Source organism: Capricornis sumatraensis, chromosome 3 (genome assembly GCF_032405125.1).
Source record: "Capricornis sumatraensis isolate serow.1 chromosome 3, serow.2, whole genome shotgun sequence".
Classification (NCBI taxonomy): domain Eukaryota; kingdom Metazoa; phylum Chordata; class Mammalia; order Artiodactyla; family Bovidae; genus Capricornis; species Capricornis sumatraensis.
In genome coordinates, this window is record NC_091071.1 from 134136805 (window position 1) to 134148049 (window position 11245).

The window sequence follows — 11245 nt, forward strand, 5'->3', positions numbered from 1 at the left end:
TCCTTATTGCCAAATTCAGACAAATTGAAAAAGTGGAGAAAACCACTAGACCATTCAGGTATGACCTAAATCAAATCCCTTATGACTATAAAGTGGAAGTGAGAAATAGATTTAAGGGACTAGATCTGATAGACAAAGTGCCTGATGAACTATGGACAGAGGTTCATGACATTCTACAGGAGACAGGAATCAAGACCATCCCCAAGAAAAAGAAATGCAAAAAACCAAAATGGCTGTCTGAGGAGGCCTTACAAATAGCTGTGAAAAGAAGGGAGGCGAAAAGCAAAGGAGAAAAGGAAAGATATACCCATTTGAATGCAGAGTTCCAAAGAATAGCAAGGAGAGATAAGAAAGCCTTCCTCAGTGACCAATGCAAAGAAATAGAGGAAAACAATAGAATGGGAAAAACTAGAGATCTCTTGAAAAAATGAGAGATACCAAGGGAACATTTCATGCAAAGATGGGCTAAAAAAAGGATAGAAATGGTATGGAACTAACAGAAGCAGAAGATATTAAGAAGAGGTGGCAAAAATACACAGAAGAACTGTACAAAAAAGATCTTCACAACCCAGATAATCACAATGGTATGATCACTCACCTAGAGCCAGATATCTTGGAATGTGAAGTCAAGTTGGCCTTAGAAAGCATCACTACGAACAAAGCTAGTGGAGGTGATGGAATTCCAGTTGAGCTGTTTCAAATCCTAAAAGATGATGCTGTGAAAGTGCTGCACTCAATATGCCAGCCAATTTGAAAAACTCATCAGTGGCCACAGGACTGGAAAATGTCAGTTTTCATTCCAATCCCAAAGAAAGCCAATGCCAAAGAATGCTCAAAATACCACACAATGGCACTTATCTCACACACTAGTAAAGTAATGCTCAAAATTCTGCAAGCCAGGCTTCAGCAGTACATGAACCATGAAATCCCTGATGTTCAAGCTGGTTTTAGAAAAGGCAGAGGAACCAGAGATCAAATTGCCAACATCTGCTAGATCATGGAAAAAGCAAGAGAGTTCCAGAAAAACATCTATTTCTGCCTTACTGACTATGCCAAAGCCTTTGACTGTGTGGATCACAATATACTGTGGAAAATTCTTCAAGAGATGGGAATACCAGACCACCTGACCTGCCTCTTGAGAAACCTGTATGCAGGTCAGGAAGCAACAGTTAGAACTGGACATGGAACAAGAGACTGGTTCCAAATAGGAAAAGGAGTACGTCAAGGCTGTATATTGTCACCCTGCTTACTTGACTTCTACCTCATGAGAAACGCTGGCTGGAAGAAGCATAAGCTGGAATCAAGATTGCTGGGAGAAATATCAATAACCTCAGATATGCAGATGACACCACCCTTATGGCAGAAAGTGAAGAAGAACTAAAAAGCCTCTTGATGAAAGTGGAAGAGGAGAGTGAAAAAGTTGGCTTAAAGCTCAACATTCAGAAAACTAAGATCATGGCATTGGGTCCCATCACTTCATGGCAAATAGATGAAGAAACAGTGGAAACAGTGGCTGAGTTTATTTTTCTGAGCTCCAAAATCACTGCAGATGGTGATTGCAGCCCTGAAATTAAAAGACACTTACTCCTTAGAAGGAAAGTTATGACCAACCTAGAGTGCATATTAAAAAGCAGAGTCATTACTTTGTCAACAAAGGTCCATCTAGTCAAAGCTATGGTTTTTGCAATGGTCATGTATGGATGTGAGAGTTGGACTGTGAAGAAAGCTGAGTGCTGAAGAATTGATGCTTTTGAACTGTGGTGTTGGAGAAGACTCTTGTGAGTCCCTTGGACTGCAAGGAGATCCAACCAATCCATCCTTAGGAGATCAGTCCTGGGTGTTCATTGGAAGGACTGATGTTGAAGCTGAAACTCAAGTACCTTGGCCACCTGATGTAAAGAACTGACTCATTGGAAAAGACCCTGATGCTGGGAAAGATTGAGGGCAGGAGGAGAAGGGGACAACAGAGGATGAGATGGTTGGATGGCATCACCGACTCAATGGACATTGGTTTGGATGGACTCCGGGAGTTGGTGATGGATAGGGAGGCCTGGGGTGCTGCGGTTCATGGGGTCACAAAGAGTTGGATACGACTGAGCGACTGAACTGAACAGAACTTCAAAGTGTATAAAGCAGAAACAGAACTGACAGAGAAATAGACAAGTCTCTAGTTAGAAATTTCAACAGTGCTTTCTTAGTAATTGAACCCTTGAGTAGATAGAAAATTAGTAAGGTTCTAAAAAACTTGAACACTAACATCTTTTTTAAAAAAATATTTATTTGGCTGCACCAGGTCTTGGTTGCAGCACACAGTATATTGTGCATGCAAGCTCTTTTAGTTGCGGCATGTGCAATATTTACTTGGAAAGTTCCCTGGACAATGGAGGCTGGCATCTATAGTCCATGGGTTCAAAAAGAGTTTGACACAACTTGAGTGATGAACTTGTGTGTGTGTGTGTGCATGTGTGTGTGTATGTGTTTGTAATCTTTAGTTACAGCTTGCAGGATCTTGTTCCCTGACCAGGGATCGAACCTGGGCCCCCTGTATTTGGGAGCTTAGAGTCTTAGCCACTGGACCACCGGGGAAATCCCTTAAATATCTTGATACAATATTTACAGACCACACCACCCAGTGGCAACCCACTTCAGTGTTGTTGCATAGAGAATCCATGGACAGAGGAGCCCAGCAGGCTACAGTCTATGGGGTCCCAAAAGCTGGACACGACTTAGCAACTAAACACCACCACCCAAAAAGAGTAGTGCATTCTTTTCAAATGCTCATGAAACATTTCCCACAATAGACTATATTCTGGGCCATAAAATAATATATTTAAGAGGATTGAAACCAAACATAATATATTCTCAGGCTATGAATAAATTAGCATAAAAATAGCATCTGAAATCTACAAATATATGGAAATTGGATGGCATACTTATAAATACCCCCCTGCTCAAAAAATTCTAGGGAAATTGGAAAATACCTTTAATTGAATGAAATGAAAACACAAATAGCAAAATTGATGGCATACAGCTGAAAAGATTGATCTCTAGCTCAGCAGGGTTGGAAAGAATCAGACATGACTGAGCCACTGAGCACGCATGCACTGGTTAGAATGATAAGGGGAAAGAAAGATCAGGAATGTTAGTAAGGAAACAAGAGACACCACTACAGATCCCATAGGAACATTAAAAGAACAATATTTATTGGCAACTTTATGCCAATAAATTTTTATGAAATTGACTGTGTCCTTAAGAGACAAATTGCCAAAGCTCGCTCAAGAAGCAGATAACCTAAATAGCCATATCTATATTAAAGAAACTGAATTTCTTGTTAATTATAAATTCGTTTGCTCTGTTAGGTAGAGAAAAAAGTGGAAAATTCAGTGCTTGATACATTTATAGTAGAGAATAACAGTTTTGTTCTCCAGTCTTAGAACTGATTTTCCTTGTCCATTATAATTTTTGCTGGAAGCAAGAAGTAAAGTTTTCTTTATACTTTAATTTCAAAATTATTATCTGAATTTCTAAGGAGTTGCAAAGCTTACAAGCCACTGTCATCTTAGCTATCGCCGTTACTTGAACTAGACCCAATTAAATGTGATTCTTGTTCTTAAAATGAAAGTACATTTGAGAAAAATGCTAATTATATGTCTACTAGCCTCACAAGTAAGCACTGTTGTTGTTGTTGTTGTTGTTCAGTCCCTCAGTCATGTCTGACTCTTTGCAACTCCATGAACTGCAGCACTCCAGGCTTCTCCGTCCTTCAGTATCTCCCTGAGTTTGCTCAAACTCATGTCGATTGAGTCAGTGATGCCATCCAACCATCTCATCCTCTGTCGCCCCCTTCTCCTCTTGCCCTCAATCTTTCCCAGCACTAGGGTCTTTTCCAAAGAATCAGCTCTTCACATCAGGTGGCCAAAGTATTGGAGCTTCAGCTTCAGCATCAGTCCTTCCAGTGAATACTCAGAGTTGATTTCCTTTAGCATTCACTGGTTTGATATTGCTGTCCGAAGAACTCTTAAGAATCTTCTCCGGTACCACAGTTTGAAAGCATCAGTTCTTCGGTGCTCAGCCTTCTTTATGGTCCAACTCTCACATCCATACATGACTACTGTAGATGATTATTAAAAGTATTATTATCCCTTTTTGTATGTTGGCCAAGTCCATAGTAAAGTGACAAAACCCAAGATGACATAGCTAGTAAGTTCTAGTGTTAGATTATGAACCCAGGTTGGACTCCATAATCCATCAGTTCAGTTCAGTTCAGTCACTCAGACGTGTCTGACTCTTTGCAATCCCATGTATTGCATCAAGCCAGGCCTCCCTGTCCATCACTAGGCCTTCCTGTCCATCACCAACTCCCGGAGTTCACTCAAACTGACGTCCATCGAGTCGGTGATGCCATCCAGCCATCTCATCCTCTTTCGTCCCCTTCTCCTCCTGCCCCCAATCCCTCCCAGCATCAGAGTCTTTCCCAGTGAGTCAACTCTTTGCATGAGGTGGCCAAAGTATTGGAGTTTCAGCTTTAGCATCATTCCTTCCAAAGAACACCCAGGACCAATCTCCTTTAGAATGGACTGGGTGGATCTCCTTGCAGTCCAAGGGACTCTCAAGAGTCTTCTCCAACACCACAGTTCAAAAGCATCAATTCTTCGGCGCTCAGCTTTCTTCACAGTCCAACTCTCACATCCATTCATGACCACTGCAAAAACCACAGCCTTGACTAGATGGACTTTTGTTGGCAAAGTAATGTCTCTGCTTTTGAATATGCTATCTAGGTTGGTCATAACTTTCCTTCCAAGGAGTAAGCATCTTTTAATCTCATGGTTGCAATCACCATCTGCAGTGATTTTGGAGCTCAGAAAAATAAACTCAGCCACTGTTTCCACTGTTTCCCCATCTATTTGCCATGAAGTGATGGGACCAGATGCCATGATCTTAGGTTTCTGAATGTTGAGCTTTAAGCCAGCTTTTTCACTCCCCTCTTTCACTTTCATCAAGAGGCTTTTTAGTTCTTCTTCACTTTCTGCCATAAGGGTGGTGTCATCTGCATATCTGAGGTTATTGATATTTCTCCCAGCAATCTTGATTCCAGCTTATGCTTCTTCCAGCCAGCGTTTCTCATGAGGTAGAAGTCAAGTAAGCAGGGTGACAATATACAGCCTTGACGTACTCCTTTTCCTATTTGGAACCAGTCTCTTGTTCCATGTCCAGTTCTAACTGTTGCTTCCTGACCTGCATACAGGTTTCTCAAGAGGTAGGTCAGGTGGTCTGGTATTCCCATCTCTTGAAGAATTTTCCACAGTATATTGTGATCCACACAGTCAAAAGCTTTGGCATAGTCAGTAAGGCAGAAATAGATGTTTTTCTGGAACTCTCTTGCTTTTTCCATGATCTAGCAGATGTTGGCAATTTGATCTCTGGTTCCTCTGCCTTTTCTAAAACCAGCTTGAACATCAGGGATTTCATGGTTCATGTACTGCTGAAGCCTGGCTTGCAGAATTTTGAGCATTACTTTACTAGTGTGTGAGATAAGTGCCATTGTGTGGTATTTTGAGCATTCTTTGGCATTGGCTTTCTTTGGGATTGGAATGAAAACTGACATTTTCCAGTCCTGTGGCCACTGATGAGTTTTTCAAATTGGCTGGCATATTGAGTGCAGCACTTTCACAGCATCATCTTTCAGGATTTGAAACAACTCAACTGGAATTCCATCACCTCCACTAGCTTTCTTCATAGTGATGCCCCACTTAGTTACCACTAAATTATGTTACCTATCAGGTATCTGATAAGTACTCTGAAATGCCATTAAAGTATCCTTTTGGATCTTTTCTCAGAGCTACTTTCCTATTATGCTTGAAGTAAACAGTAGGGATTTTTTAAAATCTAAAGTATGAAATGTAATATTTTATTGAAAAAGGAAATAATGAATATAGTCATTTTACTGTATACTTGTACTTTGAATGGAACTGTTTTGATACACCTAATGAAACAGATTCAGACATTTTTTTAAAAGTAACATGAGGATGCTGGGGGGCAAGTTGGCATAGAAAATGTATACAAAGACAAAAACATGAAAATAATGGGAGTTTATCCAAGTGGACAGTTACAGTGATGGAAGAAAGAGGAGAAAATAAAAAAAGGAAAAGAAGGGATTGCAGAATATGGACAAGATGGAAGAGCAGAAATTAATACTACTTGCATAATGGGATGTATTTACAATTATAAACTTGCTACTTCAATCAAATATAGACCTTAATGATACTTTGAAAAAGCAGGTGCTTTATATATATATTTAATTGTACTATTTGCTTTATTGCAGTGAAATTGAACCAAGTCTGTAAAAATCTCTGAGGTATGTTGAGTTTTTAACACATCGGCCTACATCTTAATATAAATTTGTTTAACTTCTGAAGGATAGGACAGTGGCAAGGCTTGACTAGAGACTAAATAAAACTATTCCAGTAGAAATAGTTCCTTTATCTTTCCTATTACTAGCCATATTTGTCATTTTTCTTTTTACAAATTTACATATCAGAGAAAGACTCCGTTTCTAACATGATGGTCCCCTAAATGGGATACAAATAACTCAGGGGATGTGCAAGACTATGCATTGATGTGAGAAGAGGAGAAACTTAAACATATTTATTTTCATATTTAATAAAAATGAATTAATTTTGCTAATGTTTAATGTAGACAGTGGGGTTTTCCCAGTTTGGGTGGATACCAAATGATCCAACAGAATTGTTGGTAACTAAGGTACTTCATGCGAAGAGTTGACTCATTGGAAAAGACTCTGATGCTGGGAGGGATTGGGAGCAGGAGAAGGGGACAACAGAGGATGAGATGGCTGGATGGCATCACTGACTCGATGGACGTGAGTCTGAGTGAACTCTGGGAGTTGGTGACGGACAGGGAGGCCTGTTGTGCTGTGATTCATGGGGTTGCAAAGAGTCGGACACGACTGAGCGACTTAACTGAACTGAACTGAAGGTACCCTGAGGGGAAAGTGGGACTTTAGCCCTTCAAAGCGGAGGACAAAGGGACTTTTTAAAGTGAATTGTTACAGATGATACTTTTTATCAGTTTCCCTGATGGCTCAGATGCTAAAGAATTCACCTTAATGCAGAAGTACATACAATACTTGATGTGTACTTGGTTTATGGAATTTATTATCTACTAGCTTTACCAAGCTAACCTTTGTGAAGGATAAATGCCCTAAAAAGATGTTTTACAAAGAAATTGCTGATAATGATATGCAAGAATAAGCAAACAAGAAGAAAATAAGTTGTGAACTCTGTTAGCAATATTACCAGATAAATATAATGATTTAACCATGAAAAAAAAAATGTCAACCAAAAACAACAACAACAAAAAAGGAAACACCAAAATTTGGATTGGACCTACTGTTAGTGCAATGAGCCTTGCCCTAAGAGTTTATAAAGCTGATATATTAACTAATGATGGCATGTAGTCATCATGATTAGGAAAACACTTAATATGTTTTACAAAAATTACTAAAATTTACTGTGGTGATGGTACAAATATCTGTGAGTATAATAAAAAATCACTGAATTAAACACTTAAAAATAAGTTTAATTTTTGTATTACTCTTAATTTCTATATTCCTAATGCAGATGATATTTACATATTACATATAAAATGTTAAGACAAAGATGGGGGGATTTACTGTACTTTCTCCTCAGAGTATTCAGCTATCACTAGAAAATAGCATTCAGAGGACTCATCAGATTAAGTTTTTTTTTTAACATATAGTTTATTATATAAAAGCTTGGTAGTTTAGCAACAAAAATGTTATTTCATGATGACCTTTCACTCACTTGGTAACATGAGTTTCAAATTTTGATATAATCCTCATGGGTCCTCAGAATTTCTAGAATTTCAAGACATTTAAATTAAACAGCTGTACTATTGAGATTACAATCCTCCATGTGAATCCTGATTTACCTCAATATAAGTTAGCAACAAGGAAATCGTTTCTTTGTTATTTTGCTTCTGTTTTTATTTTTCTTTTGGGCAGAAAATCAGCTTTAGGAATTTAGAAACTAGACCACACAATGGAAATTGCACTACCTACCAATAGTTCTATTAGAAAGGGTCTACTGTAAAGAGTTTTAACATGTTATGTTATATATAAAATATGTAATATATTTTATTTTTATATAGTATTACATTTATCATATATTATAAATATAATTATTCAAAATGCTAACTCATTAAATTATTAAATGTCACTTATTAGATTGAATTACCTTTGATATGTACAAACAATTTAAAACATGGCTTTAGCTATTTAAAAAAACAAGCAAAATCTTGTCTCAAGGTCTGTATATTTTTCTAGTGAATATCACATACAGAATTTTTAAAAAGTAACTCTTTTGAAATGTGGCCCCAAAACTGACTAAAAAGGATTTTGGTTGTTGCTAAAGACTTAGGTTTCTGAAACTCCCATGTGAAATAAGAACATTGAGTACACTTAAAGATGTAAATCAGGAAAAAAAAAAGATGTAAATCTGAAGATTTTATGTCATTTGGAAGAGTCTTATTTTTCAATTTGTTTTTAAACTGAAAGAGTAATTCTTAATCATGTTTCAAACAGTGCTCTGCAAAGCAAATTACGGCTTGAAAGAAATATTTTGCATTTGGATTCTTACTAATTACAGTATCTGTAATTTATTAGTTAAATCTCATTATAAATAAAACATTTAATACCCTCTGCAAATGTTTTACCTACTTTAATTACTCAGTTCTCAAACCGAATTTGGATAAAACAGCATTTAACTTGCATTTTCCTGCTGATTTGATAATTAATCAAATATCTTTGTAAATGTACTTATTTTAAATATGTTGGTCAGACTTTTTTATGTTATTGTAGAAAAGCGAAGAGATTTTTAAAAAATCTTTGCATTATATATTTAAATGATGACAAGTGCATGTTTTGTGATTATAGCTTTTCTTGTGTTAAATGTATGATATATTTCATTTCATTTATTCTCTTGCTACAAAATTTCTGTGGGAAATACTAGCTGTTCAGAGACATAGTACTGAAGGGCAACTCTTCAGTACTATGGTTCACAGTAACCATAGCAATAACTGTCCTAAAAGTAAAGAGTCCCTGTATCAGCACAGATGAAATCATCTTACTGAGGAAGAATCAGGTTCACAGGCAGTGGTATCACCTGGACCCAGGAATCCCATGTGATAGTAACATAATTCAAGAGCATGAAGGTTTACTACAGATATAAAAGCTGAAAATTAGATTTTATATTTAGACCAGGCTTTATAGTGAAACATAATTTAAAACTAAAACTGTATCTGTAGATGCTAAATAAGTTCCAACAAAGAAACATCACAATTCATATTTTTAGCCACACAAGGATTAAACTCAAGGTATTAATTCCTTCATTCATGGCTTGTAAATGTTTCCTTGTATTTGGAACTGATTCTGCAGTTTGAGCCAGCGAGATTCATTCCTGACAGTGATCTTTCACTCCTGAAAGTTGCACAGAACTTTGTACCCTCCTAGTAAAAATATACCTTGCCTTATCTTGTAACTCAGGTATTTATACTTGCTTTATTCTCTAGCAGGTTATAGATCCTTGAAAAACTTGCCTTATTTATTCTTTTATCTCCTACACAGTGCCTTACACATGATAAAAATTCAACAAATGTTTGATTTGGACTTAATTCGAGTTTTTAAAAATTGAAGCATAATTAACATATTACATTAGTTTCAGGTGTGTAACACAATGATTTGATATTTGTATTTATTGTGAAATGATCCACAATCTTTAGTTCCTACCCATCATCATACATAGACACAGAAATTTTTTTCTTATGATGAGAAAGAACATTTAAGATTTACTCTCTGGGAAACTTTCAAATATACAATACAGTATTAGCAGCTATAGTCTCCATGCTGTACATTACATCCCCATGACTTATCTGTTTTATAACTGGAAGTTTGTCGTTTCGACTTCCATCACCCATTTCACCCATCCTCCAGCCTATACCTTGGCACCCACAAATCTGTTCTCTGTTATCTATGAGGTTGGCTGCCTTTTTTTTCTTTTTTGGTCTTTTCGAATTGCACATATAAGTGAGATTGCACATATGATATTTTTGTTTCTCTGTCTGACTTGTTTCACTTAGCATAAAACTCTCTCTCTCAAGGTCCATTTCTGTTGTCACAAATGACAAGATTTTTCTTTTTTGTAACTGAATAATGTTTCATTTTATATATATATATATACACACCAGATTTTATTCATTCATCTGTCAATCTTTTTATGTACCCACTGGCCATTTGTATGTCTTCTTTTAAAAAAAATGTCCATTCATTAATTCTGTTTTTTAACAGACTTTATCACAATTCTTGTAATGAGTATAAATCCTCATTTAAACTATTTATACACAATTACACTTCTTTCACAGTACTTTGTGAAAAGGAAACCCTCAATATCTGCTGAATTGAACTGAACATATTTAAAGTAGTTTTAGTTAAAAAAATTTTAAATCAATTTTTATGAGGACTATAAATTTCTCTTTTTGCCTAACCACTTAAAATATATCCTTTAAAGGGGGAAGAAATAAAAGTAAGTGAGGGGACTTCCCTCGTGGTCCATTGGCTGACTCCATGTTCCCAATGTAGGGGACCCAGGTTTTACCCCTGGTCAGGGAACTAGATCCTATATGCTGCAACTAAGTGTTCGCATGTCACAAGTACAGATCCTGCATGCTGCAACGAAGACCTGGCACAGGCCAAAAAAAAAAAAAGGGTACGTGAGGAAATAAAAACATAACCATCAGATTTTGAGAGTTTCATAATATGTCAGAAATCTTCATCTTGATCAAGCTAGAGAATTTCACCCAATTTACATATTGATCTCTTCTCTTTTTTATCTTCATAAAAGCATTTACCATACTTACTTCATATATTACATCATTTCTTCCCCCCTTCCACTATCCTTCAAAGTCAACTGCTTATTCTTGCTAAGGTTAATGAATAGCATAATAAAATGTATGATTCCAAACAGTTACAAAAGCTAAAATCACCTAGTGGCTTACTTTTGTAGCTATATAGTGGGTTGTGTGGCAGCCTGGGTTGTGTGAGAGAGTTATGAATGATAGAGTGGGACTGACCTGGTCTTACAGATTAACAGGAAGCTCAGGGTCTGTGACCCTTGTCTGTGCTCAGGGTCCTATGGTCTCCATAGGCCACAGG